At 45.1% G+C, this 14,691-nt stretch overlaps 1 long non-coding RNA gene across 1 annotated transcript; it reads right to left on the bottom strand.

Annotated features, from left to right (window-relative positions):
- Positions 1-1,151: 1,151 nt before the first annotated feature.
- Positions 1,152-3,113, bottom strand: LOC117242922. Its single transcript, XR_004495359.1, has 3 exons — positions 2,831-3,113; positions 2,514-2,737; positions 1,152-1,833 (listed from the first exon to the last, which is right to left on the bottom strand). It is a non-coding gene; the product is annotated as an uncharacterized LOC117242922 (long non-coding RNA).
- Positions 3,114-14,691: the final 11,578 nt, after the last annotated feature.

Below are 14,691 nucleotides of genomic sequence, written 5' to 3' on the forward strand. Positions count from 1 at the left end.
CGACAGCCGAGGATATGTTGGCGCGAATCTGTGGCTAGGATAAGCGCGTCTCCAGCGTAATAAAACTCCCGGAGGGAAGCCGGGTCCGTTAGTCGGAACTTTTCTTTCAAGGAGAAAAGGCAGAAGGAGAGGTAGAAGAAGTGGAAGAAGAAGAGGAAGAAGAAGAAGAAGAATCAATCCCGTAACGTCGACTGGGTTTATGTATAGTCCAACTCCTCAGACCGTAACAAAACTTTAGTTTTCATTACAAAAATATCATTTCTTTTTTATCTGTATCAGATTTTTATCTTACGTTACGACCTTCGAGTTACAGATTAAGGATTCGTATATTCCATTTATCGCAAGTGTAACTTTTGGATAGTTCGCAAACGATCAACTGTCGGAAACGGAAAGTGAATTCGATCGCGAATGAACGTTCATTAGCAATCTGCTGTTCGATTTGAAAAAGATCCGCAGTTGGTGAAATCGTTAACGAGGCGATCCGAAGAAGAAACGAACGAAAAGGGAGAAACGCAGTAGTGAGAAATGCAAGAAATGCAAATGGAATGGTTGTTGCTGAGTATCTGGAAAGCTTCGGTGGAGTAATTGAGCGCGTGATCAATAAGCTTAACTTTTCGATGGAACGAGTCTAGACAGAATGCAGGAACAAGTAGAAAATAAGAGATAAACGAGCGAGCAATGTTTCCCATTAGTAATTGTCGGGTATCGTCAACAAGATCCTCGGTATGAATTTAGTATGATCAAAGCATTTATAGATTAATTTATTCTGATGTTGCAATAATAAGAAAGAAGGAAGAAAGATTGGGAAGAACAGGAGAAAAGAGGAAGGTGTCTGTCAAGATGCAAAATTTATTTGCACGAGGAGGAGAAGATATCTCTACTAACGCGTCAATTGACGTCGAAGTTATAATTGATTCACGACGGAGAACTACGTAAATACGAATCTAAAGAATCGTGTTCCACGGCGAAATTCTCACCTTGCTGCTATTTCAAATACAGTTAAAGCGCGAAGTAAAACTTAAAGCTTTGGTCGACAAGAATCTCGAGAGAAATGGACCAATTACATGCTGCGAATAAATCTACGAGGCATTCCGAGTTAACGTATGACTAGTGCGGGTCGAGAAAGGAAATAGGGGGGGGGGCGGAGGGGAAGAGTAAAAAGGAAGAGACGAAGCCCGGGGATAAAGGTAGCGAAAAGGATACAAGAGAAAAGCAGATGAAGTAGGTAGAGGTGTTAGATGGGATGGTCTTCATTGTGTTCTCTGGCAAATTTTGTTGGACAATGGAAAGGGTTGATTTGGTGCTCATGAATGTATATTACATTAGCGCCCATGCTACTTTGGGATTTGAGGTAACAAGTTTTCCTATCCTCTCTGACTTTTTCTTGCCTTTCGGTTCGCTTTATCCTCTCGCGTTATTTCTTCTCTCGTTATTTCATCTGCCCTCGTTGATCCGAGTAAACGATAACGCGAAAATTATCATCGACTGAAACCGTCGCGCTTTGAAATTAATTTTGTACGACACGTTTCAAGGTAGAAATTGGTCTTTCGCGATAGAACGCTTTGATTATTAAACGTCGTTCGTATTACACGTGGAAAATGTATCGGTTCGTAGAGTAAACCTTTAACGAGCGATGTTTTCCATTAGCGTCTTGTATCGGACGTCTAAAATTTCGGAAAGATCCGGCCGTGTCGAGGGTTCTAGCCTTAATCAGTGTCTTCGATAAACCATCGAAGGAAAGAGATTCTCGTGTTGGCAAACCGTGAAGGTAGAAACAGACGTTGAACGTTAGACAGGCTGCTCGGAGATCCGACCGGTATTTACAGAAGCAATCTAGAACAGGCAAACCAGAACCGCTTCGCTTCTATTCTCTCCCTTTCTCTCAGACTTTCTCTTCTTCTCTCTCGACGTAGATAGAGGAGTACTCGAAGAGCATTTGTGTGCCGTTCGCGAGGTAGGTGGTGAGGCATCGAGGGATGCATTAGCGGTCTGAAAATGCGCCAGTGAGTGGCACAGGTTTGTCTGGCAGATAGAGAAATGCGCGTGCTTAAGAAACAGGCTAAACAGAGAATATGTGTCGGTGAAGCTGTCAAAATGAAAACATTTCCTGTTACGGGACGAATATAAAGAGACGTACCGATAAAAATGCACGTAATCAAAGATGGATGCGGAGAACTGGGTTTAAAATGCCGACAAAATGGAAACGCAGATAATATAGTCACAATATAGTCGCGTTGCGAGATAAAACGCAAAAATGGTGTATCGCGTGGTCGGAGTCGATAGCGTTTATATGGAATCGTAGTATTATTGAAAAAATCAAAGACGCGGAAAGGAATGGAAGTGTTTGACAGAAATGCCGAAAAGGAGAAGCAGACGCGACACGGAACGAGGGTCTTGGAAGAACAAGGGAAACGTACGAGGTTGGGGGAAGGTTAACGGTTAGTTTACTTATATCACACAGCAGCCTAGACAGCAGCGAGACAATCGGCAACGAAAGAGTACAAACTACTTACTTGTTTTAAGCGGTGATTCCACTTTGTTCGCTTTCACCGTTTGTTCGAGAGTTGGGAAAGAGGTTGCCACTTGGAAACATACCGTAGGGCCGTTTACCGACCGCAGCCTCCTTTCACACACGGCTTTCGAGAAAAACAATCGCAACCAGTGGAATCGAAAGACAGTTTGTATATCAGCGAATCGAATTAATTCGTCTATCGCGCGATTTTTGATGCCGCGACTCCTGCAAAGTTAAACGAATCCGATTATTTCGTGGAAATTTTGTAATTTCTCCCGATTTCAGCTACTACAGAGAAATCTCTCGCTAATTGCTCACTTTTCTGTCTCTTCTGCGTGTCTCTCGAAACTCGGCCACGCGGATCATCGAGTGTCGTTCTTCTTTGTTAACAAATGTCGTCGAGTCCGTCTAGCCAAGCGGAGAGACATACGCGGAAGGTCTCGTACATGCTTTCTGGAGTATCCTTCGGTTCAAGAGGGTCTCTCTCGAGCGTGTCTACTAGCAGCAACCTTGCCAACCGTGTCGACTATCTCAGCTTCTGGTAAAATGGGTGACGAAATAACCCTCCTCGTTTTCGAAGTTTCCACTATACGTACGAGTTCCGCCGTCGCATCTGTTTCTTATACAACGATTAGCCTTTCCAACTTGATCTCAAGTTCGGTCGTCGAATTTTTGTCGATCATCTCGTATCCTCGGGTACGGATGAGAAATGGCGTGCTTTGTTACTTCGTACAGTCACCGAGGATGTACATCGTAGATTACTTTATTCTCTGTACCTATAAAAATGAAATCTAATCATTCTACTTCTTCGCTGCGCTTCATCTACGGTTATCAACGGCGTAGAATAAAATTAGCTAGGTACTTTTGTAGATTTATATTACTTTTTGTATCGCGAACATACACGCGAAGAAGATGAGAAGTAGAAAGCGCTCGGTACAATTGGCTTGCTAGCTAGACGTCGTTGTAATAAAAAACGAGGTCGATGGAAAAAGACGACGAAGACGAGAACGAGGACGACAACGTTTACTTTTCTCTTTCGTAGAAGGGACTCTTGACAAGATTTGCCTTGGTATACGGTTCCGGAGGAGACGAAGACCGACGTAAAACACGATCTTCGTAGGCTGAGTAAGCAAGACCAACGAGAGAACGTACGAGAAGATAGAGGACTGGGGAAGGTCAAGAGGGAAGAAAAAAAAAAACAAAAGCATCTATCCCAACGTATTCTTTTTTTATCATTTTCCGTAGTTTAGTTAGAATCGACTTCATTGATCCTGCACTCTGTCCTTTCTTTCTCCTCTCTTATTTTATCGCATTCACCTTCTCTCGTTTATTCTTAGCTTTTCGCTGGCCATGCTCGTAAATCGAAATCAACTCGGAAGAGTCGTACGCTCTCGTTTCGTTTGTCACGAATCATTTTATATATAGCCTACAGCCTAGCGATTCAGAGCCTGTCAGTTGTTAAAACTTCTCTGGTTCCATTTTCTAAATGTAGCTTCAGAACGTAATTACATCGTACGACAACGACGAATCTATCCGAAACATACGATCGAACCCGTAATAGACGCATCATGCACAAAGCATTAGGAATTTGCGTCGGCTGAACCAAAGTTCAGAGGTTTCGTCAAGTTGGAGTTTCTCGTTTCGTACGTTCCATTCGACTCGACGTTCTGTTTCGCAAAAGAGGCGTCGCGGTAACGTAGTCTCGTTCCCGGAGAACTTACTCGAACTCTATCCGTATTGCTTAGCGTCTGAACTTTCGATGGCGAAGCTTTGGCAAACTGCGCTGCAATTACGATTCGATAAATAGGAACGTTCGAACGTTAATCCGCGACACTGGTCGAAGAAACCTCGATTTTCTAGCTACGGTCTGTTTTCCTACGAGTTTGGAACATCTGTCCACATATGTAAATTATACAGAGAATTATTTGAAACCTTATACGCGATATTGCTATTACGCGATTCTAACGTTGCGCGTAAAAGCCAACGAAATGGAAGATCGTAAGATTTTTCTTCGTTTTCCTTGGTTTACTCGCGATAATGTGGCAAATGAAGCGTTTCATGGAATATTTAGAATCATGCTGTATCGTGTTTGTAGTAATAAGGGGCGTAGGAATGGTAACGTGACGCTTGAATCCTTTGAAATAAAACTCTGTCTCTGAATCCGACACCCTCGTCCAGGTTCTTTACAATTTCAAGACTTTCCTTTTTTACGTCATATTTTCTCTCCATTATTTTCCTTCTTCGTCGGATCCTATTCCAGCCGCTTTTTCTTACATATATCCTTTAACGTCTCTCTCTGCTCCTTATTTGTTTTAAATAGGAGAATAGCGTCTTCTCAGACATTTCCCTTGCATCTTTCGCCGGAATACCCTACATTCTAGATCTTTGCGTCCTTTTTGTCTTCTCGCGTTCGAAGAGAGATACTATGCAATCGATACTATCGACGATATTCATTAGCAACTATTACGCAGCGATGTTTCAACGTGCGTATAACGATGGAAACGTGTTCGTCTTATCTTCGAACGGAGATCATAAAGGAAATTTAGCCAGCGATAAAGTTCGCGTATTTACGTCGAAATCGTATTTATGCGCCGTTTAATTACCGAGTAGAACGATGTTCGTCGGTGCTCTGCCATACACCTGGAACGCACGCTTTGTTTTCACGCGTAATCGAAATTCAGCCGATGCCGCTTCGTCGACGATATCACGGTGGACGGTTTAAGATTATAATAGCAGGTACGCGAAGCACATATTCTCCGACTGTGATCGTGCGTATCGTCGTTTTATTTGAAATGGAGCAGTATCGTTTTTCCTTTTATCGTTTTAGCGAACGATTACCTTTATTCTAATCGGCAAAGAGCTTCTATCTTTGTCTAGAACCGATGAAATTCGATTATTCGCTGTTAACGATACCGCGTGATTTAACGAACGTAAATTAATATATTAACGATAACGAAACGTTAGTTTGCAAGCTTTGAACGAGCGTCGTTATAAAGAGAAGAAATTACTGGTTAATATAATATTATCGAGATCCGTCTAAATCAAACGGCTCGAAATGTTAAGTATTTTCTCGAGTGTTTCTCCGGCAGAAGGATTCGTGGAATGCGAATGTGGTGCCGCAAATGGGTCGAAAATCGAATCTGTCGTTTGCACGCAAGCTCGTTTCAAGCACATACCTAGTCGGATTGTCGTCGGAGTGTGGCCGATTTCGAAAATCTCATCGCGTGCTCGATTAAACGATGGTAAAGCCTGCTCGAAGGTGACGAAGGACGAAACGGTAGGAATGAAAGCGCCATTAGAAGGGACAATGAGCGATTCGCCAGAAGAATAGAGGGGAACGAGGAGAAAAAGTGGGTGAAAGGGAAGAACGAGATGCCGCTAAGAGGAAGAAAGCCGAACGAGGAAAGGCGATACCGCGCTTCGAAGTAACGCGTTTTCACCAGCTTCGTTCTTCCACGAATTATCCTTGTGTTTTAACTTTTCATTCGTTTTAAAGCCGGATATGTATCCTTCGTATTCATTTTCCTCGGATGGCCCGTACTATAGTCGTGTACATATCACGAGAGAGAAATTACCAGCGAAACGTAACGAGAAGGGTGACGGGAAACGAGTCTGTTTCGAAAACGGTACAACTTGTTACGAGGTTGTTTAAAATTCTTTTGTTCCCGATGTTGCCGTACGATGTGTCGTACGAGTCTTTCTCAGAACGAGGGTACTCGATGGTCGAGAAGTAGGAGAGAAACATCCCCTGTGCTCCATAGAAGGTCGACTCGGCTCGACGCGACGCGACGCGATACGATACGATACGACGGAGCGAACGCTCGCGTGAAGTATCTCCCGATCGCGACTCTCGAACCACTTACCCCTCGAAGAAAGTCCGAAGGAAGGCTAGACGGCCAAGTGTCCGGAGAATTAAGTGGAAAAAATAGGGGAACACTCGGTCCACCTGCACGGGGATAAACTACTGGCGAGCAAAAGGAAAGTAGCGCGGAAGTTTGTCCGTGAAACTTGGACCGACAAACTTATCGCGAGTCGGAGAACTGGTCCGATATGAACAAACGGACGTTACTCCTTTCTCTGGAACTTTGATCGCGTTTCCGTTCGTTGTCTGTCTCGTTGCTCTCGAGCGTTTATTTCGTTGTAACGAGCCTGGCGAGAAGTTGCAGGGAAGATCGCCTCCTCTTAAGATCGTTATTACGATCGTTGTCGTTAGATAGTTTGATCTATCGCACGGTGTCGATATTTACTCGCAACGGTTCTCCCGTAGCTCGTCCGCGTTCTTATCAGTCGTCGAATCGCATTCGCTCGTTCGATACTTTAAATTCTTGCAAATAGAACGCTCGGTAATTGACGAAAAAGGAATTAACGAGTTTTAGAAACGGACGAAGCCAAATTTTTCGGGTTGATTTCGGTGTGGTCGGATAGTCGGGTTCGGTGTCGGGGGAAGAAGATGGGGACTCGAAACGCGTAATTTAAATAGGCAGACAGCCGAGGAACGCGGTGGCGGATTCCATTAAAACTTTTCGCTTGTTGGCTCGTACGAGAAGTGACACGTACTCTCGCATACTCGAGCAAAGTAATACATTTTAAAGAATTTCAGACAAGAAATTTACATTAGAAAAGTTTACCAAGAGGGAATTAAATAAAGAGCATTTTGAAACGTATTATACCGCTTAACGAGTAAAGATATCGATGGCTCGATGGCCAATTTTTCCTTCTTCGTTCGTTATAATTATATCTGACTGGGAAATTTTACAAATGGGTCAAACGAATCGAATCGAGAAAATTTCACGCGCAAGAAGCGACAAACTTTTGCTCGGCTAGTTGCGTCTGAAATAAGGGGGAGTTGTTGGAACGTGGAAAGCAAAGTAAATGGTGGCGAAGGATAACAAGCGTAGTTAGAACATGACCGAGCCACGAAGTCTTGTAATCCGAGCGCGGACACCGTTTGTTTGATCTCGTCTTAGATTTTGCAAAGTCGACGGTAAAGCCGGTTCTCCGGTCGGTTCACACGTTTCCACGTTCAGCAAACACATCGACGATTATTGTCGGGCGAGTCTGCTTTCGTAGGGAACCTATCTTGGTCGTTTCTCGCGGCTCTCGTCTTCCCGTATCATCGCGGTTATATCGTTCCTCTTCGGTAATTCGTCAAGAAGGATAATTTATCAGCGCGGCTAGATACGCGCCACGCGAGATACCGACATTAATCAAAGTTAAGTATCGTCTTAATGCATACGTGTTACGAGAATCGACGAGACTTATCCTATATAGACCAGTGTCTGGTAGGATACAAAATCGGTTAACGATCAATGGCAAATGATTTTATCGTAATTCGCTAGCACGCCAACTTTCGCGTTACCCTGGTTACTTGCCTGCGACACGAGTATTTTCACGCGATGGCGAGATGCGACGACATGGTTACGGTTCGTCCACCTTCGATCTAACGTACACGATCGTGGCGTTGAGAGCGGCGCCTGGAATTTCTAACAAACGTGGTCGGTGTAGCAGGCGCTGTCGCAGTCGCGTTTCCCTTTATCGTCCGAGTCGACGATCGTGCGACCTTTCTGCGATCTTTAAAAGCTTCCATAAAAAAGGGCAGTGTCGCCGCCAAAATAGAGTTTATGGATGAAACTGTCGACATTCGTATCAACGGAACGTTGGACAAGAACGACGAGAGTGGCGAGTTCTCACAGAACGAAACGTTTCAGCGTTCGTTCCTCGCGCGCAAATGTCGCGATCCTCTCGACGAAATCTGCTCGCTTAAAACAATTCAAACTCCACCCGCCTACTTTCTACTTTGTTTTTTCCTGCCCGGTTTCCGTCCTCGCCGTTCTCTCGGTTGTTCCGCAGTTTTCACCCCCTTCCTTTCAACAGCGCGGCACGTTCAGCGTGGATTTTGACGGGCTCTCGCTACCGTGCTTCGTCCTGCTATCGCGATATTTCAACGGGGCCGGCAAGCCCCTGAATTCCTCCTCGATACGTGTGAAATGTAGAACAAATAGACCAGGATCCACTGCGAAAACGATAAATCTCGTTGTGACGTCGAAAATTTGCCGAATCTCGGAACAACGAAACGAGGAAATGAGAAAACAAGAGAACGAGCAGAAAAAGTCTCGGAAACTGGAAAAAGTATTTCGGTTGGTCGCTCGGGCCTTTTATCTTCGTCTCGATCGTCGCGCTATATGAATAACAAATAGCGTTCTCGAATAATCACTCGCTCGATCGTACATAAAGAACCTGGACACTCGATGACAATTTTTCCCTCGACGATCGCTTCTTTTGTCCCTTCGTCCTCTCCTTTCACGGTTTGATAGATGTTTTGACAGGCCGCTTTTTTCCAGTCTCGCGTATCTTTTTGTTTGCTCAACGAGCCTTCCTGCGTATAGAGAAAAGATTTACTCGTTGCTTCTGTTTCTTCTCTCGCGCTTTTACCGCTCGTGAAATTCCTCTTCCTTTGTTCGACCCGAAATTCCCTGGACTTTCTCGCATCTATTATCGCCGTTTTCCGCGTCTAATGCCGAGAATGTTCGATCGATTTATCGCGTGTAAAATGTAGAAACGGCTCGCGAGTTCGCGGTTGCCGATGAAGTTCGTCGAATGCGAAGAAACAAAAGGTGCTTGTAAATATCGACGGCTCGAGGTCATAGCCAGAGGTTTACGCGCGATCCAATTTGGACCGAGACTCGGCAAACCGAGTTCAGCGAAAAGTGCGCAACCTCTCGCTAAGTCGTTTCTGCAAAATGAATTATTCCGATCGATCGACGACTGTGCCATTCGTAACAAATTAATTAGACGCGTTGTTAATACCGAGGAAAAAAAGTTGCGCGATCGATTATTATAAATTTGTTGGAAACGACGTTTGCGATTGTTGGCAAATGTAATACAAAATGTTTGTTTCTCTGTTCCGTTGGTCTCACGGAATTCTTCCGTGAATCGTTTTGTTCGATTCCTCGTGTGCAACTCGTTAGTGCAAAGGTCGTCGTTTAGCAATATCGATGGTTGTTTCATCAAAGCGCATGCCGTAAGCCGTGTGTCGCGCGTTGCGTGTCTCGTGTTGCATGTCGCGCGTCCAATCGACATTACGTCGAGCGTTTGCTGTTCGCGCCGCTCGTATCGTTACAACGTCGTTGCTCGTACGAGTAAACGTAGCGATCACGGCTTCGCGAATTAACGTCGAGGCTATGGAACCGTTTCGAACGTTGTTCGTTTCCTTCGATTAATCCCTAATAAGGTATATTTCTTTCTTTTTTTTTCTTTGCACAATGAAACGAAAAATTATCAGTGGAAAAGACACGAGTAAACGTGGTCTAAATTACAAGCCGGCTAAGAGCATTGTTCGATCGATCGATCGTCGAAATTACGCGAGTGGCTTCGTTAGCTCCTTGGAATCGAAAGCAGACCACGTACGAGATACTCTGGTGAATTTAGTTGAACGCGATAGGGAATAAAATTTACGTAATGAACGTTATTTTCTTAGTTCGTAGTTGCGGTTGCACGTATTCCAAGGGTACATCGGAGAAAGGGAGGGGGGGGGGGGTAGGAAAAAAAAGGATCGTTAATGTTTCCAGCGATGGTTTCGCGACGATCATTTGCCGAAAGTACGGGAACCCGAAGGGGTAAACGCGTAGCTGGAACATCGCATACTTTCTTTTCTTCGAGTCTGGGTTTAGCCGACTTAGAAAACCGTGCACGTGTGCAACCGTGTGCAGCCGTGTGCAGGTCTCGTGACACGACGCCAACCACGTACAACGGTCCGACGCGACGCCGCCGGTACGCCGCCGGTACGCCGTCGCTACGCCGCCGTTACGGCGCAGGCTAAACGAATAACTTATGCGTTCTGAATAAGAGACCAGCTCCGTCTGGACTGACGCTCTGCGTTACTACTTCGAGCAACCCGCCTCTCTATATGCATATCCCAGGAACGTTTTACAGTCTGTCAAACAACCATTTCGCATCGTCGTCATTTTTCTGCGAAACTTCACCCTCGCGTTCTATATTAACAACGATTCTTCTCGCAAAGAGCGTCAAGGCCAGTTCCAAGAATTTCCACGCGGCAAACTAGGAATTAAATCGCGACATTCCCTGGAACGTTAGTGCGATCCTCGTAAATTATTCGAGCGAAGCTGTACGAACGTTGCGGGATCATTAGTAGTAATCAGCTGGTATGTAGTCGTGGTACGTCAATCAGAAAGCTATAGTAACGGTAATAATAGCGGAAGGCGATAGAAACCGCAATTAGCAGATTAAAGGCTGGAACTGGAACTTATAAAATCCGTAGCCGTGTTTTCCCGATTGAACGTTACGCTCGAAGATCGAAATACGATCGCGTTGAACGCTGTTACTTTCCATTTTAATCAGCGATAACGTATGAATTAATCGAGTTATCCTGATAGACGCTCATATCCTAGCTTTCACGATATTGCGAATAGTAGTCGGTTTATCTGGCGATATATCGATCATATATAAAGCCTCGAGCTGCGTGTAGAGCCTCGCGTAGAACCTCCAGTAATTAAACACAGACATTCGCAGTTTGAACGGTATTGCCAGCTGTTAAACGCGTGACAGGTTCTTTGCCGACCATCGTCCATCTGATTTCGTTACCGATCAAACGGAATCTCGGAAACGACCGCTAATAACTGAATTTTCCATCGGTTTCTCGCAAAATCGCTCTGCCTCGAGTAATTCTTGTCACCGTGCGCAACTGATTTTCGCCTGTTTTCCTCTTTTCGCGTAACCTTATATCTACGTAACGACGTCCGTAGAGTATTTAAGACTGAAATCAGTGTACGAAGTTTCTCGCAAAAACCGTAACGATAAATCATAGAGTGGAATAAATAGGAGGACGAACGACGTCGATCGTGTCTATGAAACTGGAAGCTAAGCGATAGTTGGACGGTTGGTGCATAAATAAGAAGAAAAAGCAAAACTGTTTCCAAGAATAGCTATTTGCTACGTGGGCTTCCCTCGAATCGTGAGTTTATCGACCTTCGACACATTGACCTATGTACGTTACTGTTTCTAGCTAGCGTGGGAGTTTCGATGGAACGATGCGATTCGGTTGCGCCTTCGAATTACACTCATCGATCCCCACCTATATTTTAGTTCACTTTGATTTTCGATGGTACGCGATATATCCGTTTCTCCTGGTATTTTCCTTCTCCCCGTGCAACTGAAACGTTCGCAGGAAAGAAAAAGCGAATTTATCATCGAGCTAGTTTGTCGATTTTAAGTTCTGTTTCGGCCCGTAGCGGCTGAAGTAATTAGAAAGAAACTTGCTGTAACGCAGAAGGAATCGTTGGGCCGCGAGCGAATCGCGAAAGCAGCGCTAATTGCGATATTACTCACGCTACATTAAGAACGAAAGAAACCGAGAAACTAACGAAGATGTTGCAGTGATAAAAATTTTCAATTAAATTGTTTCCTGTCGCGAGTCCCCCGAACGACGCAAAAACTTGGCTCGAAATTAACGGCTTTTCTTGTACTCCGTCAATCTTCCACTTCATTTCCCGGCGATTAAAACGATATCCAGTCTCGATATCGACGATGAAATTTTATTCCTTTGCCTTGAAATTTTATCTTTTTGCCGAAATGACGGGAATTACGTCGTAACGCATTTAACATTTTTGAACGTTTACGTTTTGTAGTCGTCCAGCTAAGAAAATTCTGTTTCGTTCTACAGAAGCGGGATAACGATCTTAGCGTAACGAGCTTCAGTTAGGATGAGTAGCCGCTTCGGAGAATAAAGGATGTACCCGGGTCACTGAGATAAGAAACAGTAAAGCTTCCTTAGAAAAGGGGTATATTCTTTGTGTATTATCATATAAAAGAGGCTTCGCGAAATTCAGTCATACGGCAAATGGCAGAGAAAATAGACGAAAGGATAGGTAAAATAGTTCGTCACGCGACGTTCTTTCGAACGATTCCAGTCGAAGGGCTACGTAGCTCTCCTGTAGAAAGATATAGCTTCTTTACGTGCTATCGAAACGTCTAATCTCCGTTGTCAACAGCGAATGTTGGCATAAGCTTACATTTATTGGAAAGTAACAAACAAGAGACCGTATTCTTTTAAACATTGACCGACTTTGACGCTACATATTTGCGATACTACTGGGATCTTAACTACCGATTTCGCGATCTCGGACACATCGTCGTCTCCGCCGATCGATTTTAAGCGTCGATGACGCGATAACGGGAAACTTTGCGTCGTAAGGATCGCGCGACAGGTATGGATTTGGTTAGAGAACCGACTTTTTATCAGCTTTTTCTATCGACGAAAGTTTGACGGGTATGCAGCGCGAGTGACAGGGAAAACAGCGTGTCTCGCGATTCGTCGATCTAGATCGCTCAGTTAAATCGCGTGTGACGCGTGAATCGTCGTTGAAATTGTTCGTATTTCGAGCAGCGTCCTCATCTGGGGAGTCTATCGAGAGAATCTAGTTAAAACTCCGTAGAAACTGAAATTTAAATTAAAGCAATCATCGTTCTTGCCTGGACGTTAAACGGGGTTTAAAGTTCCGGTAGAGTTTCAGTCGGGACGCCAAAAGCAGGGCTAAGAATGCGATATTCTTGTCGGTCCGGATGCTGAAGGAATTTCGAGGTTAGAGAGCGGCAGAAGAAAGATAGAGGGAAGAGTCAGCGGGAGGATATGGTAGAACGGGCAGCGTGCCAATGGAGCGCCAAACCTCTCATTGATCGCACGCCTTCTCTCGTCCTATCTTCTCTTTCCCTCTTCTCCTCCTCCGCTTTCGTCTTTCCGTTCTCTTCCGAAAGTTCGAAGCTTCCCCTGTTCGCTCTCGCGCGCTCGTACCCGAACATATACATAGGCAAGAACGGCCGGGCAACGTGCCAGCACACACTGATGTAATTAACACCCAGCCTGACTCTGACTCCTACCTCTGACCAACTCTCTCTTTCTCTTCCTCTCCTTGCGTTCCGCCTTCTTCCACCTGCAACTTTCTCCACGCTTTTGCCCCCTCGGGAGGGAGAGAACCGTCTTCCGTCCAGACGGTCGCAGTCAGTTTCTTTCTCTTTTGTCTTCTACTTTTTTCTTCGTTATCGTATTTACACCGGAACAAATCAGCCGATCTTTGCGAATCTAATTCCCATCTTTCACATCTGGATCCCTATCTTTGCTACACGTCTCTCTCTCTCTCTCTCTCTCTCTCGCTCGCTCTCTCCCTCTCTCTTTCTCTCTGTCTCGCGAAGAAAAATCGCGAAACGAATGATTTTTATACGAAAAGGGCAAAAGAAATATTTGTTTTCGAGCAAGTTGGTTCAGCGTTGGCGTAACTAGAGAAGAAAGACGCCAAGAAGCGAAGGCAAGAGAGCTCAACGAAAACGAAAATTGCCCCCACGACGATGTATCTCGCCGTTCACCTTAGAGACTCGACGAGTTTGCGAGCTTTCGCTAATACTCGCTTTCGGAATTAATTATCCTGACTAACGACCAGCGGGCCACCGCTATTCTCCCTTGTTCCCATTTCACCCTCGATAGCTCGATTCTCGTCTGTCTCGAAAAGCTCGCGCTTCTTTTTTTTCGTACCGGTGCCGATCTCTTTGTTCTCCTATCTGTACGACTAGCGACTGTACGACTCGCGACGCTAGTTTCTGGAAAAGTGGGAAAGAAAGGAAAAAGGGAAATTGTTGGTTCTGTTTGCGAATAACACCGCGCGGAGGGAATATAACGAATACGCGGGAATGTTGGCGGAATCGGAAGTTCTGCCAACAAAGGAGTCATCTTTAAAGTCGGCAAACAAATGCAGAGGAGTTTATTACGATGCAAGTACGAGACACTGTCGACAATGAGCGAGTAGCCAGCAGCGGTGCCGAGTCTTTCGATTCCCGGAGGCGTCTCTCGTTTCTCGGCACAACTCGGAATCAGCGGTTGAACGAAGAGGTCGACGCTGGTGCGAGATGGTTGGAGCCGACCTGGGGCTAGTAACCGCTAAACTAGGCGTCTAATAGTTCCTCTCGTCCAGCCACGAACAATAGCCCGTAGTGAACGCCATCAGCTTCCTACGACCCCTTCAGGAATAGTACCATTTTCCGCGGTCACCCGGTACACCGTACAGACTCGATCGTAAATTTTCTTCCTCCGATGTTTCTACGCGTGATATTGCCGCTCTCTTAATTTATCGGTATACACTGTCTATTCTCGTGTCTTTCGAAGAAACGCCGTT

This window comes from Bombus vosnesenskii, unplaced genomic scaffold (assembly GCF_011952255.1).
Source record: "Bombus vosnesenskii isolate JDL3184/JDL3185 unplaced genomic scaffold, Bvos_JDL3184-5_v1.1 scf7180000013262, whole genome shotgun sequence".
NCBI lineage: Eukaryota > Metazoa > Arthropoda > Insecta > Hymenoptera > Apidae > Bombus > Bombus vosnesenskii.